Genomic DNA, 11,010 nt, shown 5'->3' with positions numbered 1-11,010 from the left:
TAAAGGCTTAGGGATAGGCAGGTACTATTTATAGGAATAGTGACTATTGCTCCTAAGCGTTTAAATATAAGAACTATCAATTTACTCTGTTTTCCAACACCAATTTATGCTTCTATTTCTCCCCATATTTTTATTTGTCAACACCTTTTTCAATTATCTTTATTTTCTCATACTAGGTTGGGAGTATTTGTCATCTCTTCCATATTCTTGTTACGCACCCCTATTATAGCCACCCTTAACTTAAGCTTATAGGCTTTCATCAAGGTGCACATTATCCTACTGGACCAGGGCCAAAACAGGTTCATTGTAACATTTTGATTTACTAACTCCCACTTAACCCAGCATCATTAAACATCACTAAAACTACTTTGGGGCATCACTGATTACCTTCTTTTCTCATGTTTTCTCTTAATCTTCTCTTAGTCTTATATAAAAATGCTCAGAAGTTTATTTGGATCAAATTACGATTCAACAAAGAAGGGGTAAGGTTTTATAACAGGCTACCAAAGAAATAGGCTTAAGGCTCAAAGGGGCTGACTAAGATTATGCACCAAGGGAGGGCTTTTAAAGTTAAAAATAAGGCTGTCAAAGAATTTCCTACATCACTTCCTGCACCCAACACCCTTTATTTTGCTTTGTAAACACACCGGGCAAGTTCTAGTCATTTCTATTCATTTAGAATATATACTAATCCTCACACTCATATTGCATGTACGGAATCAACCAAGTTCCCAATCATGTTTTTTATTGAATTCAAAATTAAGCCAACACACCAAATTTTATTTATCGAGATGGAATCCTCAGTACTTAAAATAAAAACTCTTATGCTAGAATTAGTTTCAATTATTGCAAAGGTGGCCCATTTCACACACTTCTCTAAGATAGTGATTAAGTTCTCCTAAATTTCTTTACTTCGACGACCAATCCCCTGAAGATGGTCGTCATCCATCTATCAAAGGGGATGACAACTAACTATGACTGTTTATTTGTAATTACCAAAGAGGGCAAAAGCAAATGTAACTACTTGAAGCTGAATCTTACCAATAAGGACAAAAATAACAATAACATAATACTTTCAACTTAAATGATATGCAATAAATGCCACAGCGATCAAATTGCAATCCACAAAATAAAAGTTACTAACTATTACAGACCAATGTTCCGAATAGCTAATACTTCAAACCAACATAGCAAAATAGAAAAATAAAATAGAAAAATAACATTGTTCAATCAAATAATAGAAAAAGGCAAGAGAATACAAACCCACCACCCCACACTTAAAATAAAGAAATGTCCCAGTGCTTCCAATTAAGCTTATGGTAGGGTGATAGTATACTTCCTGATCAATCAAAAGGGACTATAGTAGACTTGTCCATGTCTTCCACAGCCACATCCCCATTATGTCCATCATCGTTAGCTTCATTATCATCAGATTGCTCCTCCTCATCGAACTCTATGTCGGAATTCCTATACCTGTGTTCTTTATCTGTGGGTACATCATTATCAACAGGCTCCACAAAATCTGGGACAATCTTCAACATTGTCCTAGCGTGATGACCAAGTGGATAATTAAGATCTACAACATGGAGCTCCTCTGGTGTAGCAGGCCTACCTCCAGTCTGCGACATCATCATCATGAGGTCGTACAACCTACCCAGCACCTCATTAGTCTATATCTATCGCTTCATCATCATAAAAATTAGGCCAGATGCCCCAGCTGTGCTTCGAGCAGTAGTGATATCCAAAGGACGAGTGATCACCTCAGGTTTATAATCAAGCTTTTCTTCATCCACCCTAAGTCTTCTTAAAAATATAGTTACCAAACCACCAAAACTAAAGCTATGACCCACTTAGGTACGCCCTTTCTTCATAACAGAAAAATGACACTTCCCATATTAATTTCCACATCAGCACACATGAGGGAGTAAATCAAACACACCCTATCCCGAGTCACCTCAGTTATATGTTTGCCTTGTATCAAGCATGAATACGCTATTTATCCCCACATTCATTTTTTCTTATTCATTTGAGAGTAAGGGAAAGAAAAATAAAATCTTATAACTTGATGCCTCATCCAATGGGCTAAAGATCGTTGGCCACAAAACAAATGCCTGATATGTGCATAAGGAGGAGAAATAATAAACTATCACAAAATATTTGGGTTTGTCTCGGGGATACCCAGCGGCTCATTAATATCAGCAGCGGTGAATCAAATCACCTTCCCTCGAACCTTTAATAAATATTCAGGATGGCTGGGGTCCCAATTTGCATAAAATTCTCTGACAAGATGCAGGTTGCACTTTGTTGGCTGATGAAAAATGAAATTCATATTAAGTGCCTCGATTCATTGGACCATAGAAGGACACTCTCTCATCAAGTTGGCCCGATCGATATAGACCTCCGAAATATACTTAGCATCAGTATGCTTAGTATGCCACTGCTTTCCATCCTTTCTTACAGCCTTGAAATCAAATTTTTAAATTTGCCCCCGCTGAAGTGGAGGGGCCCTAGGCACTCTAGTTAATTGCCCTTTAGACGGTCGACTTCTCTTCCTTGTAGGGGCAGAAGGCCCTGCCTTTGCCTTGCCCTTGCTTGACTGTGCTTCCATTATGCCTGTGATTAATAAACTGCAACAAACCATGCAAAAAGATTAAACTTAGGATTAGCTGAACTAAACATACATTATGAGTGCCTTCGCACCCCACACTTAGTTTGTTAGCCATACACCTATATTAACAACCAAGGTACTCAGACTTCTCTTTGCGTAGGCCTAAATATCATACTCACAGACCATATATTCCTCTTTAAGACACATCATCCCTCATTATTTTTGCAACACAGAGCATCATGTAATCGACACCCAACTAATCACAAAATGCAAGACTATAAATAAGACCATGTTACTATAACATCACACATTCTATAATTCTAATGAATCAGTCAACATCAAACAACTAGGGTTTATTCACAATGGAACAAAATTTTCCCTAACTTCCTAAAGATTCTACCCTTACTCCTCTAACTACAATACTCTTTATTTCCCATCCTCTCAAGTAGCATAAAAAATTGTTCACCCCCTAATCCCAACTGCAAATATCATTCAAGTGTGCTCTCAGTGATTCAAAGTAATGAGAATTAGGCTAAGATGTCACAAATTGAACTAAATATCAAAAGCAATGCTAATATTTACAACTAGTAGGAGAGGGAAAAAATTATCAATAAAACACATTCACTACTTACGAATTGTAACAAGAAAGGTAATAAATAAATAAATAAATATGAACTTACCTCAACAATTGAGAGAAGAATGATAGAAAGTGAAAAAGTTTTGAAGTTTTTAGGAGAGGGATTGAGAAGGCGGTGCGATTTGTAAACAAAAGGGTTTAGGGTTGAGGAGGTTAAATTTATAGAGGGATGGGTTGGGTTAGGTTAATGATATTTTTATGCCCGATTTAATCCCTCTCCGCGATGCGGAATAATCGCGGATACCTACAGGATATGGCCAATTGTCATTTATCTTCACACCGCGACGCACTACATTTCGCATCTACACACTATAAATTGACAATTGTCAATTGTCCAAGTTTTGCATCGCGCTGAAAATCGTGCACATCCACTGAAATTTGACAATTCTCAATTTACCTTTCTTCACGTCACGATGAATTTCGCATACCCTTACTGGAATTTGACAATTTTCAAATTACCCAGTTTTGCATCGCGCTGTTCATCAAACTCAGATTCCTTTTGCAATTTTCACCCTTTTCTTACCTAAGAAATCTCCACTTACACAAATCATTTTTGCAAACCTGATTGCTTTCCTCAATTGTGGTAATATCCTCATTTCACTTCAAATTTCCCTGTACTTAAAAACAAAAACAATAAAAATTATAAGTAAAAGTGGGTTGCCTCCCATCAGCGCCTTAGTTTTGGTTGTGGCATGAATTATTTTTTTGTATTTCTTTTCTTTTTGATTTTACAAGCCAAAAATTAAACTACCTATTACAAGACATGTGTGGGTTGCCTCCCACATAGCGTCTTAGTTTACGTTAGGGCACGACTCAACTCATCATTTCTCCCCAGCAAAAGTGATAGATTCCTTGTGCTTGTTCGGATGATGCGCCTAATAATACTTTACACACTGTCCATTCACAAGGAACTTCTCCGTCTTCTCTTTATTCCATAACTCCACAGCTCCATGGGGTGTCATTCGCACCACCTCAAAAGGTCTAGACTATTTCAATCATAATTTACCCAAAAATAACTTAAGCCATGAATTAAACAACAACACAAGTTGTCCGGGTTCAAATTTCCTAACTTGAATATACTTGTCATGCCATCGTTTGGTCTTTTCCTTGTAAAGCTTGGCATTTTCATAGGCGTGGAGTCTAAACTCATCCAGCTCATTTAATTGCAATAACCTTCGTTCTCCTATGGCAGTCATCTCAAAATTTAACTTTTTCACAACCTAATATGCTCGGTGTTCCAATGCTACAGGAAGGTGACAAGCTTTTCCATACACTAAGCAATATGGAGATGTCCCAATGAGTGTTTTGTACGCTGTTCGATATGCCCATAGTGCATCATCCAGCTTCTCCACCTAATATTTTCTCTGCCCATTCATGATCTTCTAAAGTATTTACTTAATATCCTGATTGGATACCTCTACTTGTCCACTCGTTTGAGGGTGGTATGCAGTGGCCACCTTGTGCCAAACACCATATTTAGCAAGAAGATTCTTGAACCATTTGTTGATAAAGTACGTACCTCCATCACTAATTATTGCTCTTGATGTACCAAATCTGGAAAATATGTTCTTCTTCACAAACTTCAGCACCACTCTTGCATCATTAGTCAGACTCGCCATAGCTTTTACCAATTTAGTGACATAGTCCACTGCAACAAGAATGTACACATTACCTTTTGAAGGTGGGAAGGGGCCCATGAAATCAATCCCCCAAACATCAAAGACTTCTACTTCTTAAATATTATTTAGGGGCATCTCATAACGCCTGGTTATAGTATCCAACCTTTGGCATTGATCACAACTCTTTACAAACACCACTGCATCTCTAAACAGAGTTGGCCTAAAAAAACCTGATTGTAACACTTTTCTCATAGTCCTCTCACCACCAAGATGTCCACTTTATGGAGATGAGTGGCAATCTTGTAACACCTTGACAAATTCAACCTCTGGGATATACCTACGAATCATTCCATTTGGATCCTGCTTGAAAAGATATGGTTCATCCCAAATACAAAAACGAGAATCATGGAGTAATTTCTTCCTTTGTTGTGAGGTGATTTTGGGAGGATACACCCCAAAAACTATCAAGTTTACAATGTCAGCATACCATGGAAACTCAACTACTTCTAATAAGAACAACTTCTCATCAGGAAAGTCTTCCTTGATACTCTGAAAGTCATCTATAATATGGTCTCTGTTTTTCAGCCGTGACAAGTGATCAACAACCTAATTTTCAACTTCCTTTCTATCACGTACCTCAAGATCAAATTCTTGAAGTAGCAGAATCTACCTAATTAATCGTGGATTTACATCCTATATACTTAATGACAACATGGTCTGTATGAACAATGACCTTCGTATCAATTAAGTAAGATCGAAACTTATCAAATGCATATACCACAACCAACATTTCTTTCTCTGTTACTGTGTAGTTGACTTGAGTACCATTCAGTACCTTACTATCATAGTAAATCAATTGAAATACCTTCTCTTTTCTTTGACCTAACACTGCTCCCACTGCAATATCACTAGCATCACACATTAGCTCAAAATGTGACTCCCAATCTGGTGCGATCAAAATAGGTGCTTCTATCAACTTCTTCTTGAGCTTTTCAAAAACTTCATGGCAATCATCTCCAAACTCAAACTTGGCTTCTTTCTCTGACAATTACACATGGGACTTACAATCTTTAAGAAATCTTGAATGATCGTCTATAAAACCCAGCATGCCCCAAAAAACTTTGCACGCCTTTGACTGTCACTAGATGAGGCAATTTTTCAATTACTTCAACCTTTGCTTTGTCAACTTCCAGCCCTTTGTATGACACTTTATGGCCTAATACAATTCCTTCCTTAACTATAAAATGACATTTTTCCTAATTCAACACCAAGTTTGTTTCTTTGCACCAAGCTAGAACTTTGTCTAGATTTTGCAAATATTTTTCAAATGAATTCCCATACTCAGAGAAATCATCCATGAATACCTCCACAAATTACTCCACCATATCTGAGAATATAACCATCATACACCTTTGAAATATGGCAGGTGGATTACATAATCCGAAGGGCATGCATCTAAAAGCATACGTACCATATGGACAAGTGAACGTGGTCTTTTCTTGATCTTCTAGTGCTATGCTTATCTGATTATAGCCAGAGTACCCATCCAAAAAAGAATAATACTCTTGCCCGGCCAATCTATCCTGCATTTGGTCAATGAAAGAAATTAGATAATGATTTTTACGAGTTGCTTCATTCAACATTCAATAATCTATACATATTCTCCATCTAGTAACTGCACGTGTGGGAACCAACTCGTTATCATCATTCGTTACCACTTTCATTCCTCCCTTCTTTGGTACATAATATACTGGACTCACCCATTTGCTATCATAAATTGGGTAGACAATACCACTGTCTAACCACTTGATCATCTCTTTCCAGACCACCTCCTTCATAATAGGATTTAACCTCCTTTGTTGCTGCACTCTAGGTGTGTACCACTCTTCTATGTAAATATTATGCATGTAAACTACTGGATTAATTCCTAAAATGTTAGACAGCTGCCAGCCAATCACTTTCCTTCTCCTTTTAAGAATTCTTTACCTGTACATTGGATAATTCTGCAGACAAAATAACAGGCAAGGTATCTTGATCACCAAGAAAAACATATTGTAAGTAAGAAGGAAGAACCTTAAGCTCCAAGTTAGGAGCTTCTTCAACTGAAGGACTGGGTGGTGGACCAATTGGTATATTCAAAGGCTCGATCAACACTTTATTTGCCTCAATTATAGACAAATTCATAATCTGGACCATTTCCAATGCTTTCGAATCCCTATGCAGACCATAATCTATTAATGCTTGCTCTAATGGATCATCAGAAAAGAGCAACTGCTAATCTGAATTAAGATCAATAACCGATATTGAGGACAACTCCTTATATATGGCTGGCAATTTCAATGCCCTGTACCCATCAAAAACCTTAACTTTATCGTGTGCTCGCATTGTCATTTTTCTAGCTACCACATCAATGAGTGACTGCCCTATTGCTAAAAAGGGTTGTCCTAAAATAAATGGAACAACTGGATCGACCTCAAAGTCAAGAATAACAAAATCCACAGAAAAGATTAAAGATCCCACTTGCACCAGTACATCTTCAATAATACCATCTGGTCTTGCAAGTGACCAGTCTGCCAATTGCAACACAATGTTACGGGTTTGGGACTTCCAAGACCCATCTTCCGGTACCATGACATGGGCATGAGATTTATGCTCGCCCCCAAGTCATACAATCCTCGTGCACAAATAGTTTGACCAAGGGTAATCTAAAATGTGAAAAACCCTGGATCCTTCAATTTTATGGGCAGTTTATTTTGAATTTTAGAAGTGCACTCTTGAGTAAGTGCAACTGTAGCATATTCACTCAACCGATTCTTATTGGCTACAATATCCTTTAAGTATTTTGCATATTTTGGCACACTTTGTAGAATGTCAACAAGAGGGAGGTTTACTTGAACTTGCTTCAAAAGATCTAGAAACTTCTTAAAACTTGCTTCCTCTTAATGCTTTCTTGCCTTTGAGGAAAGGGAAAAGGGAGAGTCTTCTTCTCAACACGAATCTCTTCACTAGCCACTTTTTCTTTTACTTCCACTTTTACCTTCTCTTGCAAACTATCATCAGTGATCTCAGGATTATCCTACTCCCGAACCATCTTTTTTATTTGTAGCCCACTCCTCGTTGTTACCGCATTCACTTGTTTAGGATTAGCCTCAGTGTCACTAGGCACTGCTCCTTGTGGCCTTGTATTCTGCGATCCTGTGATTTGACCTAACTGCAACTCCAAATTTCTCGTGAGTAATTGTTGACTCTTCAATTCAGCTGGAAACTATGCCTATTGAGCCTTTATGTCCACTGCAAACTGTGCATGTTGAGCCGTCAACTGCTTAAGCATCTCCTCCATATTACTATTTGAGGCAGTCATCTGATTATTCTGAATCGACTGTGGACTTGGTTGCACTGGTCCCTTATACTAATTTATATTCTATGCCTGATTTCTACCCTATGAGAAATTAGGGTGGTTCCTTCAATTTGGATTATATTTATTGCCAAAATTTTATTGACCCTGATGATTTTTATTCCCCACGTAGTTGACTGAATATAGATTAATAGAACATGCATCTGCTTTATACTCATTGCTTCCACAAACTTTACACCATGCATATACCTGTTGAACTACATTTGCTGTGGCTGCTGGTTAAGTTGTACCCAACTTTAAGTTGTTAATTTGAGTAGTCATATGGTTCTGTATTGCTGCAATCTGTGCTTATAAAGCGGTGAACTGATCAACCTCCAAAACCCTTACAACTTTCTTGGGAGCCTTCCTCGAGTCTACATGCGAATCTGGATTACCTTGTGCAATTTAATTCAGCAAGGTATATAATTCATCATATGTTTTCTCCAAAGCTTGACCCCCTGCTGCTGAATCCAAGAGAATTTTTGTATTAGACCCAAGGCTTTCTATAAATGTATGCACCAAAACATCATTCGATTGATGATGATGAAGACAACTTTTGAGCATGCCCTTAAATCTCTCCCAAGCTTGGTAGAGATTTTCTCTATATTTCTGTCTAAAACTCAATATCTCACTCCTTATTTGAGCCATTTTCTGATATGGAAAAAATCTAATGAGGAATCTTCAAGCACATTCTTCCCATGTAGTGATGGATTGGTGTGGTTCAGCAAGTAACCATCTCTTTGCTTCCCCAGTAGAGAAAAAGGAAAGAGTGTTAATCTGATATAATCAACACTTACAACTTTAGGAATATATGTGTCGCTTATCTCCAGGAAGGTTTATAAATGCTGCTATGGATCCTCATGTGAAAGTCCCTGAAATTCTCTCACAAATTTTAACAATTTACCATATTTTGTTTCAATTCCCATTGAGCTCCTTGTTTAGGATTCAGGATACTGTTAGTCACAAGGTGTATAAATGGGATTGCCACTTCTCGAATAGGTCTTACGACTTGTTGAACAGGAACAACTAGAGCTGGAATATTTCCAATATTTGGATTAGCAACTATATGATCGAGTCTTTCTGCCATCGATTGAGCTCTTTATCTATGATGAAAAATCACTTCTGGTTCTGCAAAGGGCTCCACTAATTCTTTGTCTCTCGCCAGTCCAATATTCAGCTAAACCTACAAAAATCCAGCCACTAAGATCAAGTTGTTAACACTTAAACTTAAGATCAAAAACCAAAAATTAAAGCAATTTACTAATTCTATTTGATCCCCGGCAACGATGCCAAAAATTTGTTGCGTCTCTACGCACACGCAAGTGTACGTGATTGTGCAAGTAATATAATTACTTAGACAATCAGATATCATTCCCTCGAGGATCAATAAACTTAGAAACTTATTCAATCTTTAGTTCAAGACAACTGAGTATTAAGTGTTTGATTGTATCAAGATTAATATGCTTTTGTAAATAAAATTTAAATTGCTAAACAAAAAAAAATTATGATGGATAAAGCAAAGTAAGCAACGGTTGTAATCAATAATGAGGACAATTCCAGGGTTGAGGTATTTTGAACAATCATACAATTCTCTATTCTATTCACAGTCTAAATGGTTATTGGGTTGATGGTTCGCAAGGTTTATGCCAAAATCTTAGTCTCCTGACCTCATATCTTCTATCTATTGAATGTTGTAACTACAACTCCCGTAGAGTTATAATAAATCTTCTAGATTCATGAAGTTGTCTTTCTGCAAGTGAACCAAGCAAGGCATCTAGGTATATCCCTATCCTAGATGCTAATTCAAATCCCTTATTTAATAAAAGAATAAGAACCTTACTCCCCAATTTCTTCGTTCTATCCTATAATTCTCCTCCCAGATTCACATAGAAATATAAATTTATTCTAATGGTGGCCAATTATTAAAATAGTAAGATCAAGAAATTAGGAACAACCCATATGATAATCCAAAAAGAAACTATGAATAAGAATATTAAATAGTACTCATGTTCTTAGCCTCAACACCAGAGAGGGGGTGTTTAGCAACTCATGTATGAATTAACCCTCCAAAATAAGTAACACATCATACCCAAATCAATCCTTGAAATAAAGAAATTCAAAAGAATGTTTATGAACCCTTAAAGAGAGAAATTTCTATTTTTCCGCTGCTGCTCTCCTTGATAAAAGTCCCCCGCATTATCTTAGATTTTTTCTTTTATAGTTGGGACAAAAATACTTAAAATATTTTTGATTTGTCCACCTGGCATGTCGCTCCATGACTAAGATTGCTATTTTTCATTAAAATTTGAGAAATCGCGGAGCTTAAGTATTCCCCAACAATTGTAAAATGCACCCTCACCGCGACACGCCACTATCGCGGTGACACACCACTATGTGGTGAGCCACTGAATTGAGACAATTGTGAAATGACCATCCTCAGCGACGCGCTAAACCTTCAGGTCACCAAATCTGATAAACTAACTTTCTCCGCAATGCGAAGGTTTCGCGAACCTTCACTGGAATTCGACCATTGCTATTTTGTTGCTAATCGGGATGCAGGGTGTCTTCAAATGAGGATTTCTTCTTCTCAACTTCCCTTTTCCAGCTTAATTTCAGTCCTTTGCATTTCTTCACTATTTTCACATCCTCATTGTATCCAATTATGCACAATTCTTTATGATTTTGCAGATGAAAATACTAATCATATCCATTAGGCCCAAGACGGAATAAAAGTTGAATTATACTTAAGAAT

The 11,010-nt window shown here is 37.2% G+C and overlaps 1 non-coding gene across 1 annotated transcript; it reads left to right on the top strand.

Annotated features, from left to right (window-relative positions):
* Window positions 1–8,793: 8,793 nt before the first annotated feature.
* LOC124897520 lies at window positions 8,794–8,900 on the top strand. The gene has a single exon (XR_007054232.1). It is a non-coding gene; the product is annotated as a small nucleolar RNA R71 (small nucleolar RNA).
* Window positions 8,901–11,010: the final 2,110 nt, after the last annotated feature.

The sequence above is a fragment of the Capsicum annuum genome, chromosome 3 (assembly GCF_002878395.1).
Source record: "Capsicum annuum cultivar UCD-10X-F1 chromosome 3, UCD10Xv1.1, whole genome shotgun sequence".
Lineage (NCBI taxonomy): Eukaryota > Viridiplantae > Streptophyta > Magnoliopsida > Solanales > Solanaceae > Capsicum > Capsicum annuum.
Note: the sequence above shows the minus strand (reverse complement) of the source record. Positions and strands in the feature narration are given on the sequence as shown.